Source organism: Triticum aestivum, chromosome 5B (assembly GCF_018294505.1).
Source record: "Triticum aestivum cultivar Chinese Spring chromosome 5B, IWGSC CS RefSeq v2.1, whole genome shotgun sequence".
Lineage (NCBI taxonomy): Eukaryota > Viridiplantae > Streptophyta > Magnoliopsida > Poales > Poaceae > Triticum > Triticum aestivum.
The window spans coordinates 575,688,766-575,704,370 of NC_057807.1; positions in this window are offsets into that span (position 1 = coordinate 575,688,766).

Below are 15,605 nucleotides of genomic sequence, written 5' to 3' on the forward strand. Positions count from 1 at the left end.
TTCTTCTTGTAGACGTTGTTGGGCCTCCAAGTGCAGAGGTTTGTAGGACAGTAGCAAATTTCCCTCAAGTAGATGACCTAGGTTTATCAATCCGTGGGAGGCGTAGGATGAAGATGGTCTCTCTCAAGCAACCCTGCAACCAAATAACAAAGAGTCTCTTGTGTACCCAACACACCCAATACAATGGTAAATTGTATAGGTGCACTAGTTTGGCGAAGAGATGGTGATACAAGTGCAATATGGATAGTAGATATGGGTATTTGTAATCTGAAATTATAAAAACAGCAAGGTAACTAATGATAAAAGTGAGCGTAAACGATATTGCAATGCTAGGAAACAAGGCCTAAGGTTCATACTTTCACTAGTGCAAATTCTCTCAACAATAATAACATAACTGGATCATATAACTATCCCTCAACATGCAACAAAGAGTCACTCCAAAGTCACTAATAACGGAGAACAAACGAAGAGATTATGGTAGGGTACGAAACCACCTCAAAGTTATCCTTTCTGTTCTATCTATTCAAGAGTTCGTAGTAAAATAACATGAAGCTATTCTTTCCGTTCAATCTATCATAGAGTTCGTACTAGAATAACACCTTAAGACACAAATCAACCAAAACCCTAATGTCACCTAGATACTCCATTGTCACCTCAAGTATCCGTGGGCATGATTATACGATATGCATCACACAATCTCAGATCCATCTATTCAACCAACACAAAGTACTTCAAAGAGTGCCCCAAAGTTTCTACCCAAAAGTCAAGACGAAAACATGTGCCAACCCCTATGCATAGGTTCATTGAACCCGCAAGTTGATCACCAAAACATACATCAAGTAGATCACGTGAATATCCCATTGTCACCATAGATAAGCACGACAAGACATACATCAAGTGTTCTCAAATCCTTAAAGACTCAATCCGATAAGATAACTTCAAAGGGAAAAGTCAATCCATTACACTCCCTGCCTTGTGGCCACCTCGAAGCTTCCCTTATGTGCACTCCAAGTCCCCTGGATTGCTTCCGTTCCAAAAATAACTTTCTCGAAGGTTTCATTCCGTTTGGACTCCGTTTGATATTCATTTTCTTCGAAACACTGAAATAGGCAAGAAAACATCAATATGGGATGGGCCTCCGGTTAATAGGTTAGTCCCAAAAATAATATAAAAGTGCTTAGTAAAGCCCATAATCCAAAACAGATAATATAATAGCATGAATGCTTCATAAATTATAGATACGTTGGAGACGTATCAGCATCCCCAAGCTTAATTCCTGCTCGTCCTCGAGTAGGTAAATGATAAAAGAAAGAATTTATGAAGTGTGAATGCTAGCAGGTGCACAAGTTTGATCAATGATAATTTCAATCACCTTTTCTAGCATGATTATATGTCATAACAGTAGTTCATCTCATAAAACTTCTCAAGATCAAGTAACAAGCTATTCACATGTTAAATCATAGACCATAAACTTTCTTGAAAACTAGCAAACTTCATTCTTAGTCATCAAACAATTACAATTCATCTTATTTTCAGGAAGGGTCTATGTCAGAGCTTTGATTTAGCAAACTCCACACACTCAACTATCATATAGTCTTCCATGATTGCTACCACTCAAAGCATATTCTTAGAACAAATAGCATCCATCGAACACAGAGAAAGATAGGGGCTTAGTGTTTCGCCTCCCAACTTACTTATCATATAGATAATTGTCAACAATAATAATTCATGATCAAATATATTTGAATGGCCATATATGCTTAGATCTTTCCCCATCACATGATGCTTGCCAACTAAAGAGTAGGTTGGAACGAGAAGGAATACTACTGACTCTTGCATAAAAGTAAAAGATAGGCCCTTCGCAGAGGGAAGCAGGGATTTGCAGAGGTGCCAGAGCTCGATTTTGAAATAGAGATAAATAATTTTGAGAGGTATGCTTTCATTGTCAACATAACAACCAAGAGTTCCCAATATCTTCCATACTACATACATTATAGGCGGTTCCCAAACAGAATGGTAAAGTTTTTTTTACTCCCCCTCCACCAACAATCATCAATCCATGGCTTGCCCGAAACAACGGGTGCCTCCAACTAACAACAATCCTGGGGGAGTTTTGTTTGCAATTATTTTGATTTGACTTTGATCTTTTGATCATGGGACTGGGCATCCCAGTTACCAGCCATTTTTCTCGTGAATGATGAGCGGAGTCCACTCATCGTGAGAATAACCCACCTAGCATGGAAGATACTAACGGCCCCTAGTTGCTACATGAGCGATTCGGGCATACAAAATAGATTATTATCTGAAGGTTTAGAGTTTGGCACATGCAAATTTACTTGGAACGGCAAGTAAATACCGCATATAGGTAGGTATGGTGGACACTCATGGAAGAAACTTGGTTCAAGGGATTTGGATGCACAAGCAGTATTCCCGCTTAGTACAGATATTTAGCTAGCAAAGTATTCTAAACAACAAGCGCCACATGTTGGAGGATCTATAACAATATAACTTCTATACAAATATACCCAAGCATAACTCATTATGTTGTCTTCCTTGTCCAATTTCAACTAATTTTCTCAGGTTTGAAAATAATTAATGGGGCTCACAATCATAGAAGATGTCTAAGATAGTATATTTATATGTGAAATTTCTCAATATTCTTGCATGAATTGTTCAAGTGACCAATACAATGCTTGCTAACCTTCAATAAATTTACTACCTCTACTTCTTAGATGTGAAGTCATTACTCCCAACGGGGTAAGCAGATGAAACATATATAATTTAAGATTTATGAAATTCAACTCATTCAACCATTTACTCATAGGATATAAGTGAAGCACACGAGTAAATGACAAACTACTCCAAAAAGATATAAGTGAAGATCAATGAGTAGTTAAATAATTATGTAGCTATGTGAAGACTCTCTAACATTTAAGAATTTCAGATCTTGGTATTTTATTCAAACATCCAGCAAAACAAAATAAAATGGCATTGCAAGGATAGCACGACTCATGTGAAGAAGCAAAAACTTAGGTTCAACCTATACTAACCGATAATTGTTGAAGAAGAAAGGTGGGATGCCTACCGGGGCATACCCAAGCTTAGATGCTTGAGACTTCTTGAAATATTATCTTGGGGTGACTTGGGCATCCCCAAGCTTGAGCTTTTGTGTCTCCTTAATTCCTTTTATATCTCGGTTTCCTAAATCTCGAAAGCTTCCACCAAACTTAACAAGAACTCGTGAGATAAGTTAGTATAAACCAATGCAAAAACCTTATCATTTTCTACTGTAACAAATCGCTGAAATTATTATTCCACATTGCATACTAAATGTCTCTGTATATTTAATACTCCTATCCTCAAATAGAATCATTAAACAAGCAAACATATGCAAACAATGCAAACATAACAGCAATCTGCCAAAACAGTATAGTCTCTAAAGAATGCAAGATTCATCATACTTCCCTAACTCCAAAAATTATGAGAAAAATACTACACTGTATAAGATTTATCAGAGCTCAATATGCAAAATGTTTCAACATTATATCATTCTCTGACTTTTCTAGGGAATTTTTGCAACAGCGGTAAACATTCTGTTTTGAAACAACAACAAGTATACATGCAAAATAAGCATGGTAAATACTATCCTTGACATTTTTATTGAAAATATAGATGCAAAACATTATTATAAATAACATCAAGCAAATAATAACAAAATAAAATGACGCTCCAAGCAAAACACATATCATGTGGTGAATAAAAATATAGCTCCAAGTAAAGTTACCAATGAACGAAGACGAAAGAGGGGATGCCATCCGGGGCATCCCCAAGCTTAGGCTCTTGGTTGTCCTTGAATATTACCTTGGGGTGCCTTGGGCATCCCCAAGCTTAGGCTCTTACCACTCCTTATTCCATAGTCCATCGAATCTTTACCCAAAACTTGAAAACTTCACAACACAAAACTCGTAAGCTCCGTTAGTATAAGAAAACAAAACCACCACTTAGGTACTGTTGTGAACTCATTATAAATTCATATTGGTGTAATATATACTGTATTCCAACTTCTCTATGGTTCATACCCTCCGATACTACTCATAGATTCATCAAAATAAGCAAACAACACATAGAAAATAGAATCTGTCAAAAACAGAATAGTCTGTAGTAATCTGTATCATTCGAATACTTCTGTAACTCCCAAAATTCTGAAATAAATTGGTAGACCTGAGGAATTTTTCTATTAATCATCTGCAAAAAGAATCAACCTAAACTCACACTCCAGTAGAAATGGCGGCTAATCTCGTAAGCGCTAAAGTTTTTGTTTTTTTACAGCAAGATCATAAAGACTTCACCCAAGTCTTCCCAAAGGTTGTACTTGGCACAAACACTAATTAAAACATAAAACCATGTCTAACCAGATGCTAGATTAATTATTTATTACCAAACAGGATCAAGAAGCAAGAAACAAAAAATAACATTGGGTTGCCTCCCAACAAGCGCTAACGTTTAACGCCCCTAGCTAGGCATGATGATTTCAATGATGCTCACATAAAAGATAAGAATTGAAACATAAAGAGAGCATCATGAAGAATATGACTAGCACATTTAAGTCTAACCCACTTCCTATGCACAGGGATTTTGTGAGCAAATAACTTATGGGAACAATAATCAACTAGCATAGGAAGGTAAAACAAGCAAATCTTCAAGATTTTCAACACATAGAGAGGAAACTTGATATTATTGCAATATGTAGAAGCATATGATCCTCTCTCATAATAATTTTCAGTAGCATCATGAATGAATTCAACCATATAACCAGCACCTAAAGCATTATTTTCATGATCTACTTGCATAGAAATTTTACTACTCTCCACATAAGCAAATTTATTCTCATCAATAGTAGTGGGAGCAAACTCAACAAAATAAATATCATGTGAAGCATAATCCAATGAAAAATTAAAATCAAGATGACAAGTTTCATGGTTATGTATATTCTTTATAGCATACGTATCATCACAATAATCATCATAAATAGGAGGCATGCTTTCATCATAATAAATTTGCTCATCAAAACTTGGGGGACAAAAAATATCATATTCATCAAATGTAGCATCCCCAACCTTGTAGCTTTGCATATCATTAGCATCATGGATATTCAAACAATTCATACTAACAACATTGCAATCATGCTCATCATTCAAATATTTAGTTCCAAACAATTTAATGCATTCTTCTTTTAGCACTTGAACACAATTTTCCTTACCATCATTCTCACGAAAGATATTAAAAAGATGAAGCGTATGAGACAAACTCAATTCCATTTTTTGTAGTTTTCTTTTATAGACTAAACTAGTGATAAAACAAGAAACAAAAAGATTCGATTGCAAGATCTAAAGATATACCTTCAAGCAATCACCTCCCCGGCAAAGGCACCATAAAGAGCTTGATGTCTACTACACAACCTTCTTCTTGTAGACGTTGTTGGGCCTCCAAGTGCAGAGGTTTGTAGGACAGTAGCAAATTTCCCTCAAGTGGATGGCCTAAGGTTTATCAATCCGTGGGAGGTGTAGGATGAAGATGGTCTCTTTCAAGCAACCCTGCAACCAAATAACAAAGAGTCTCTTGTGTCCCCAACACACCCAATACAATGGTAAATTGTATAGGTGCACTAGTTCGGCGAAGAGATGGTGATACAAGTGCAATATGGATAGTAGATATGGGTATTTGTAATCTGAAATTATAAAAACAGCAAGGTAACTAATGATAAAAGTGAGCGTAAACGTTATTGCAATGCTAGGAAACAAGGCCTAAGGTTCATACTTTCACTAGTGCAAATTCTCTCAACAATAATAACATAACTGGATCATATAACTATCCCTCAACATGCAACAAAGAGTCACTCCAAAGTCACTAATAGCGGAGAACAAACGAAGAGATTATGGTAGGGTACGAAACCACTTCAAAGTTATCCTTTCTATTCTATCTATTCAAGAGTTCGTAGTAAAATAACACGAAGCTATTCTTTCCGTTCAATCTATCATAGAGTTCGTACTAGAATAACACCTTAAGACACAAATCAATCAAAACCCTAATGTCACCTAGATACTCCATTGTCACCTCAAGTATTCGTGAGCATGATTATACGATATGCATCACACGATCTCAGATTCATCTATTCAACCAACACAAAGTAATTCAAAGAGTGCCCCAAAATTTCTACCAGAAAGTCAAGACGAAAACATGTGCCAACCCCTATGCATAGGTTCATTGAACCCCGCAAGTTGATCACCAAAACATACATCAAGTAGATCACGTGAATATCCCATTGTCACCACAAATAAGCACGGCAAGACATCATCAAGTGTTCTTAAATCCTTAAAGACTCAATCTGATAAGATAAGTTCAAAGGGAAAACTCAATACATTACAAGAGAGTAGAGGGGGAGAAACATCATAAGATGCAACTATAATAGAAAAGCTCGTGAGAACAGGAGAGAGAGAGAGAGATCAAACACAAAGCTACTGGTACATACCCTCAGCCTCGAGGGTGAACTACTCGCTCCTCGTCATGGAGAGCGCCGGGATGATGAAGATGGCCAGCGATGAGGGATCCCCCCTCCGGCAGGGTGCCGGAACAGGCTCCCAAGAGGTTTTTGGTGGCTATAGAGGCTTGCGGCGGCGGAACTCCCGATCTATTGTGTTCCCTGATGTTTTTAGGGTATATGGAGGGGGAGCCACGAGGGGCCCACGAGGGTGGGGGCGCGCCTAGGGGAGGTGGGCGCGCCTCCCTGCCTCGTGGCCACCTCGAAGCTTCCCTTACGTGCACTCCAAGTCCCCTGGATTGCTTTCGTTCCAAAAATAACTTTCCCGAAGGTTTCATTCCGTTTGGACTCTGTTTGATATTCCTTTTCTTCGAAACACTGAAATAGGCAAGAAAACAACAATATGGGCTGGGCCTCCGGTTAATAGGTTAGTCCCAAAAATAATATAAAAGTGCTTAGTAAAGCCCATAATCATCCAAAACAGATAATATAATAGCATGAATGTTTCATAAATTATAGATACGTTGGAGACGTATCACTTCATCTAGCGGTGCTTCTAGGACATATCTTTCTTGGCAGCTGAGGATGATCCTCAAGTTCCGGACCCAGTCCGTATAGTTGCTACCATCGTCTTTCAGCTTGGTTTTCTCTAGGAATGCGTTGAAGTTGAGGGCGCCATTAGCCTGGGCCATTTGATCTACAAGACATATTGCAAAGATTTTAGACTAAGTTCATGATAATTAAGTTCATATAATCAAATTATTTAATGAACTCCCACTCAAATAGACATCCCTCTAATCATCTAAGTGATACATGATCCGAGTCAACTAGGCCATGTCCGATCATCACGTGAGACGGACTAGTCATCATCGGTGAATATCTTCATGTTGATCGTATCTACTATACGACTCATGTTCGACCTTTCGGTCTCTTGTGTTCCGAGGCCATGTCTGTACATGCTAGGCTCGTCAAGTCAACCTAAGTGTTTTGCATGTGTAAATCTGGCTTACACCCGTTGTATGCGAATGTTCGAATCTATCAAAACCGATCATCACGTGGTGGTTTGAAACAACGAACTTTCGCAACGGTGCACGGTTAGGGGGAACACTTTCTTGAATTTTTTTATGAGGGATCATCTTATTTATGCTACCATCGTTCTAAGCAAATAAGATGTAAACATGACAAATATCACATGCAAATCATAAAGTGACATGACATGGCCAATATCATCTTGCGCCTTTGATCTCCATCTTGAGGCACGGCATGATCACCTTCGTCACCGGCATGACACCATGATCTCCATCATCATGTCTTCATGAAGCTTTCTTGCCAACTATTACTTCTACTACTATGGCTAACGGTTTAGCAATAAAGTAAAGTAATTACATGGCGTTATTCAATGACACGCAGGCCATACAATAAATTAAGACAACTCCTATGGCTCCTGTCGGTTGTCATACTCATCGACATGCAAGTCGTGATTCCTATTACAAGAACATGATCAATCTCATACATCACATATCATTCATCACATTCTTTTGGCCATATCACATCACATAGCATACCCTGCAAAAACAAGTTAGACGTCCTCTAATTGTTGTTGCATGTTTTACGTGGCTGCTATGGGTTTCTAGCAAGAACGTTTCTTACCTACGCAAAAGCCACAACGGTGACATGCCAATTGCTATTTACCCTTCATAAGGACCCTTTTCATCGAATCTGATCTGACTAAAGTGGGAGAGACAGGCACCCGCTAGCCACCTTTATGCAACAAGTGCATGTCAGTCGGTGGAACCTATCTCACGTAAGCGTACGTGTAAGGTCGGTCTAGGCCGCTTCATCCCATAATACCGCCGAAACAAGATAGGACTAGTAACGGTAAGCAAATTGAACAAACCAATGCCCACAACTACTTGTGTTCTACTCATGCATAGAATCTACGCAATAAACCTGGCTCATGATGCCACTGTGGGGAACGTAGCAGAAATTCAAAATTTTCTATGCATCACCAAGATCGATCTATGGAGATTCTAGCAACAAGAGAGAGGGGAGTGTATCTTCATACCCTTAAAGACCGCGATGCGGAAGCGTAACAAGAACGTGGTTGGAGGAGTCGTACACGCAGCGATTCAGATTGCGGTCGACTCCGATCTAAGCACCAAACAACCGCGCCTCCGCGTTCAACACACGTGCAGCCCGGTGATGTCTCCCGCGCCTTGATCCAGCAAGGAGGAGGGAGAGGTTGGAGAAGACAAATCCAGCAGCAGCACAACGGCGTGGTGGTGGTGGAGCAGCGTGGTTTCTAGCAGGGCTTCGCCAAGCACTACGAAGGACGAGGATGTGGAGAGGTAGGGCTGTGCCGGGAGAGAGAGAGAGAGAGACTCGTGTCTTTGGCAGCCCCAAAACCCCCACTATATATAGGAGGAGGGGAGGTGGCTACGCCCCCTCTAGGGTTACCACCCTAGGGGGTGCGGCAGCCCTAGATGGGATTGGAGGGGGCGGCCAAGAGGGGGAGAGAGGGGGGCGCGCCCTAGGGTGTGCCTTTAGGCCCATCTGCGCCTAGGGTTTCCCCCTCTCCTCCTAGCTGCGCCTTGGGCCTTGGTGGGAGGCGCACCAGCCCACTCAGGGGCTGGTCCCTTCCCACTCTTGGCCCATGCAAGCCTCCGGGGCTGGTGGCCCCTCCTGGTGGACCCCCGTAACCCTTCCGGTGGTCCCGGTACATTACCAGTGAAGCCAGAAATACTTCCGGTGGCCAAAACCTCACTTCCTATATATTATTCTTTACCTCCGGACCATTCGGAACTCCTCGTGACATCCGGGATCTCATCCGGGACTCCGAACAACATTCAGTAACCACATACAAACTTTCCCTATAACCCTAGCGTCATCAAACCTTAAGTGTGTAGACCCTACGGGTTCGGGAATCATGGAGACATGACCGAGACAACTCTCCGGTCAATAACCAATAGCGGGATCTGGATACCCATGTTGGTTCCCACATGTTCCACGATGATCTCATCGGATGAACAACGAAGTCAGGGATTCAAGCAATCCCGTATACAATTCCCTTTGTCAATCGGTACGTTACTTGCGCGAGATTCGATCGTCGGTATCCCAATACCTCGTTCAATCTCGTTACCGGCAAGTCACTTTACTCGTTCCGTAATACATGATCCCATGACTAACTACTTAGTCACATTGAGCTCATTATGATGATGCATTACCGAGTGGGCCCAGAGATACCTCTCCGTCATACAGAGCGACAAATCCCAGTCTCGATTCGTGCCAACCCAACAGACACTTTCGAAGATACCTATAATGCACCTTTATAGCCATCCAGTTACATTGTGACGTTTGGTACACCCAGAGCATTCCTACGGTATCCGGGAGTTACACAATCTCATGGTATAAGGAAATGATATTTGACATTAGAAAAGCTTTAGCAAACGAACAACACGATCTTGTGATATGCTTAGGATTTGGTCTTGTCCATCACATCATTCTCCTAATGATGTGATCCCGTTATCAATGACATCCAATGCCCATGGTCAGGAAACCATAACCATCTGTTATTCAACGAGCTAGTCAACTAGAGGCTCACTAGGGACATGTTTTGGTCTATGTATTCACACATGTATTACGGTTTCCGGTCAATACAATTATAGCATGAACAATAGGCTATTATCAAGAACAAGGAAATATAATAATAACCATTTTACCTCTAGGGCATATTTCCAATAGAGTGGCGCCCCCTTTCCCTAGTCCAATTCGGCCTCATCCCATGTGGGGGGCCCACGAGCCACTTATGGGCTGGTTAGCCTCCCTCCCATGGCCCATATCTTCCATCGGGGGGTTCAGGTAACCCTTCCGGTACCCCGGTTTGTACCCGATACACTCTGAAACCCTTCCGGTGTCCGAATACTACCTTCCAATATATCAATCTTTACCTCTCAACCATTTCGAGACTCCTCATCATGTCCATGATATCATCCAGGACTCTGAACAAACTTCGGTCACCAAAACACATAACTCATAATACAAATCTTCATCGAACGTTAAGCGTGCGGACCCTACGGGTTCGACAATTGTGTAGACATGATCAAGAGGCGGTTATAGTAAGAAGAGGCAGAGGAGGTATGCCTAACAAAAAGAGGAGAGAAACCTCCAAGAGAGAAGAACCGGCAGAACCTCCAACATCGAAAACATCATAGAAGACGCATGCGAACTCCGTTTTCGATGAACTCGAGCTTGTCATCAAGATGACCATAAGCTCCAAAACTCAACAAAGAGAACCAAACAAGAACCAAGAAAGATGATGCAAGGATGCAATGGTTTGAGCTCTCTACTCATGATAAGATCAAGCTACCAACTTGAGAGCCCCCCTTGATAGTACGGCAATCGATCCTAAAACCCGGTCTCCCAACTACCACCATGAGACCGGTAAAATAGAAAACCTATCAAGGGCAAACCTTTGCCTAGCACATGGTCCACTTGAGCTAGATGATGACGACCTTGACTCCCTCAAGTTGGACCACCTTTCTTGATTGCGTTGGCTCGATGAAGACTAGTTGATTGCTCCCCCATACTCCACTATGGGTGAGCCACTCTTCCGCACATCTTCACAAGTCCATTGTCACCGCAATGGATGGCAAGCTTCAAGCATTTGATCTCTTCGTGATGCTTCACTTGAACTTGCACACCACAACCTAACCCCACAAAGAACTCTCACAAAGATCATGGGTTAGTACAAAAAGCGTAATTGACAATGCTTACCATACCATGGGATTGCTTGATCCCTCTCGGTACATCTTCTATGCTTTGTGTGTTACTCAACTTGATTCACTCTTTGACTTAGTCTTGATCAACCTCTCACATGACCAATCTTTAGGTAATTCCTTGAATGGCACCTTGGTCATCACAAACTCTCCTTGAAGCCAACAAATGGACTCCAAGAAAACCATATGGACAAACCCTTCAAATAAAACTAGAGGCAACCATTAGTCCAAAGAGATTGTCATCAATTACCAAAACCAAACATGGGGGCACCGCATGTTCTTTCAACTTGCCTTTGGATTTGTGATAGAAGGTGTACCCAACAGTTTCCCTTGGGCGTCCTATGAAGACGCATTTCTCCGATTTGGGTTCAAGCTTATCAGGTTGAAGCTTTTTCACATAAGCATCGCAGCCCCAAACTTTAAGAAATGACAGCTTAGGTTTCTCGCCAAACCACAATTCATATGGTGTCATCTCAATGGATTTAGATGGTGCCCTATTTAACGTGAATGCAGTCGTCTCTAATGCATAACACCAAAACGATAGTGGTAAATTGGTAAGAGACACCATAGATCGCACCATATCCAATAAAGTGCGGTTACGATGTTCGGACACACCATTACGCTATGGTGTTCCAGGTGGCGTGATCTGTGAAACTATTCCACATTGTTTTAAAAGAAGGCCAAACTCGTAACTCAAATATTCTCCTCCACGATCAGATCGTAGAAACTTTATTTTCTTGTTACGATGATTCTCCACTTCACTCTGAAATTCTTTGAACTTTTCAAATGTTTCAAACTTGTGTTTCATTAAGTAGATATTTCCATATCTTCATAAATCATCTGTGAAGGTCAGAAAATAACGATACCCGCCATGAGCCTCAACACTCATCGGACCGCATACATCAGTATGTATTATTTCCAATAAGTCATTAGCTCATTCCATTGTTCCGGAGAACAGAGTTTAAGTCATCTTGCCCATAAGGCATGGTTCGCAAGTATCAAATGATTCATAATCAAGTAATTCCAAAAGTCCATCAGCATGGAGTTTCTTCATGCGCTTTACACCAATATGACCTAAACGGCAGTGCCACAAGTATGTTGGACTATCATTATTAACTTTGCATCTTTTGGCATCAATCTTATGAATATGTGTATCATTAGGATCGAGATTCAATAAACCATTAACATTGGGTGTATGAGCAAAGAAGGTTTTATTCATGTAAACAGAATAACAATTATTCTCTGTCTTGAAAGAATAACCGTATTGCAATAAACATGATCTAATCATATTCATGCTCAACGCAAACACCAAATAACATTTATTTAGGTTCAACACTAATCCCGAAAGTATAAGGAGTGTGCTATGATGATCATATCAATCTTGGAACCACTTCCAACACACATCGTCACTTCACCCTCAACTAGTCTTTGTTTATTCTGTAACTCTTGTTTCGAGTTACTAATCTTAGCAACCAAACAAGTATCAAATACCCAGGGGCTACTACAAACACTAGTAAGGTACACATCAATAACCTGTATATCAAATATACCTTTGTTCACTTTGCCATCCTTCTTATCCGCCAAATGTTTGGGGCAATTCAACTTCTAGTGACCAGTCTCTTTGCAGTAGAAGCACTCAGCTTCAGGCTTAGGTCCAGACTTGGGCTTCTTCCTGGGAGTAACAACTTGCTTTCCATTCTAGTTGAAGTTCCCTTTCTTTCCATTTGCCCTTTTCTTGAAACTAGTGGTCTTGTCAATCATCAACACTTGATGTTCTTTTTTGATTTCTACCTTCGTCAATTTTCAGCATCACGAAGAGCTCGGGAATCATTTTCGTCATCCCTTGCATACTATAGTTCATCACGAAGTTCTAGTAACTTGGTGATGGTGACTAGAGAACTCTGTCAATCACTATCTTATCTGGAAGATTAACTCCCACTTGATTCAAGTGATTGTGGTACCCAGACATTGTGAGCAGATGCTCACTAGCTGAGCAATTCTCCTCCATATTTTAGGTGAAGTATTTGTCAGAGGTCTCATACCTCTCGACACGGGCATGAGTCTGAAATACCAATTTCAGCTATTGGAACATCCCATATGCTCCGTGGCGTTCAAAACTTTTTGAAATCCCGGTTCTAAGTCGTAAAGCATGGTGCACTAAACTATGAAGTAGTCATCATATTGAGCTAGCCAAACGTTCATAATGTCTGCATCTACTCCTGTAATAGGTCTGTCACCTAGCGGTGCATCAAGGACATAATTCTTCTGTGCAGCAATGAGGATAAACCTCAGATTACGGACCCAGTCTGCATCATTGCTACTATCATCTTTCAACTTAGTTTTCACTAGGAACATATAAAAGACATAGGGAAGCTACAACGCGAGCTATTGATCTACAACATAATTTGCAAAATACCATCAGGACTAAGTTCATGATAAATTAAAGTTCAATTAATCATATTACTTAAGAACTCCCACTTAGATAAACATCCCTCTAGTCATCTAAATGATACATGATCCAAATCAACTAAACCATGTCTGATCATCACGTGAGATGGAGTAGTCTTCAATGGTGAGCATGACTATGTTGATCATATCTACTATATAATTCACGTTCGACCTTTCGGTCTCCAGTGTCCTAAGGCCATATCTATATATGACAGGCTCGTCAAGTTTAACCCGAGTATCCTGCATGTGCAAAACTGGCTTGCACCCGTTGTATGTGAACGTAGAGCTTATCACACCCGATAATCACATGGTGTCTCGGCACGACGAACTGTACCAACGGTGCATACTCAGGGAGAACACTTATACCTTGAAATTTAGTGAGGGATCATCTTATAATGCTACTGCTGTACTAAGAAAAATAAGATGAATAAAAGATAAACATCACATGCAATCAAAATATGTGACATGATATGGCCATCATCATCTTGTGCCTTTGATCACCATCTCCAAAGCACCATCATGATCTCCATTGTCACTGGCTTGACACCTTGATCTCCATCATAGCATCATTGTCATCTCACCAACTATTTCTTCTACGACTATCGCTACCGCTTAGTGACAAAGTAAAACAATTACATGGCAATTGCATTTCATACAATAAAGCAACAACCATATGGCTCCTGCTAGTTGCCGATAACTCTGTTACAAAACATGATCATCTCATACAACAATTTATATCACATCATGTCTTGACCATATCACATCACAACAAGCCCTGCAAAAACAAGTTAGACGCCCTCTACTTTGTTGTTGCAAGTTTTACGTGGCTGCTACGGGCTTCTAACAAGAACCGTTCTTACCTACGCATCAAAACCACAACAATGTTTCGTCAAGTGTGTTGTTTTAACCTTCAACAAGGACCGGCCGTAGTCAAGCTCGATTCAACTAAAGTTGGAGAAACACACACCCGCCAGCCACCTGTGTGCAAAGCACATTGGTAGAACTAGTCTCATGAACGCGGTCATGTAATGTCGGTCCGGGCCGCTTCATCCAACAATACCTCCAAATCAAAGTAAGACGTTGGTGGTAAGCAGTATGACTATTATCGCCCACAACTCTCTGTGTTCTACTCGTGCATATCATCTACGCATAGACCTGGCTCTGATACCACTGTAGGGAACGTAACATGCAATTTCAAAAAAAATCCTACGATCACGCAAGATCTATCTAGGAGATGCATAGCAACGAGAAGGGGAGAGTGTGTCCACGTACCCTCGTAGACCAAAAGCGGAAGCGTTATGTTAACGCGGTTTATGTAGTAACCGAACGTCTTCACGATCCAACCGATTTAACACCGAACGTACAACACCTCCGAGTTAAGCACACGTCCAGCTTGATGACGTCCCTCGATCTCTTGATCCAGCAGAGTGTTGATGGAGTCGATGAGTTCTATCAGCATGACGGCGTGATGACGGTGTTGGTGATGTGATCCGCGCAGGGCTTTGCCTAAGCACTACGATGATACTATTGGAGGAGTAAACGGTGTAGGGGGGCACCGCACACGGCTAAGACAATGTTGTGCCTTTGGGGTGCCCCCTGCCCCCGTATATAAAGGAGGAAGGAGGAGGCCGGCCACTAGGGGCGCACCAAGGGAGGGGGGAGTCCTACTAGGACTCCACTCCTAGTAGGATTCGCCCCCCCCCCCCCCTCTTTTTTTCCTTCTTACGAAGGTGGAAAGGGGAAAGGAGAGGGAGTGGGAGAAGGAAAGGGGGTGGCGCCCCCTTTCCCTAGTCCAATTCGGCCTCCTCCCTTGGGGGGCGCACCAGCCCCTTGTGGGCTGGTTA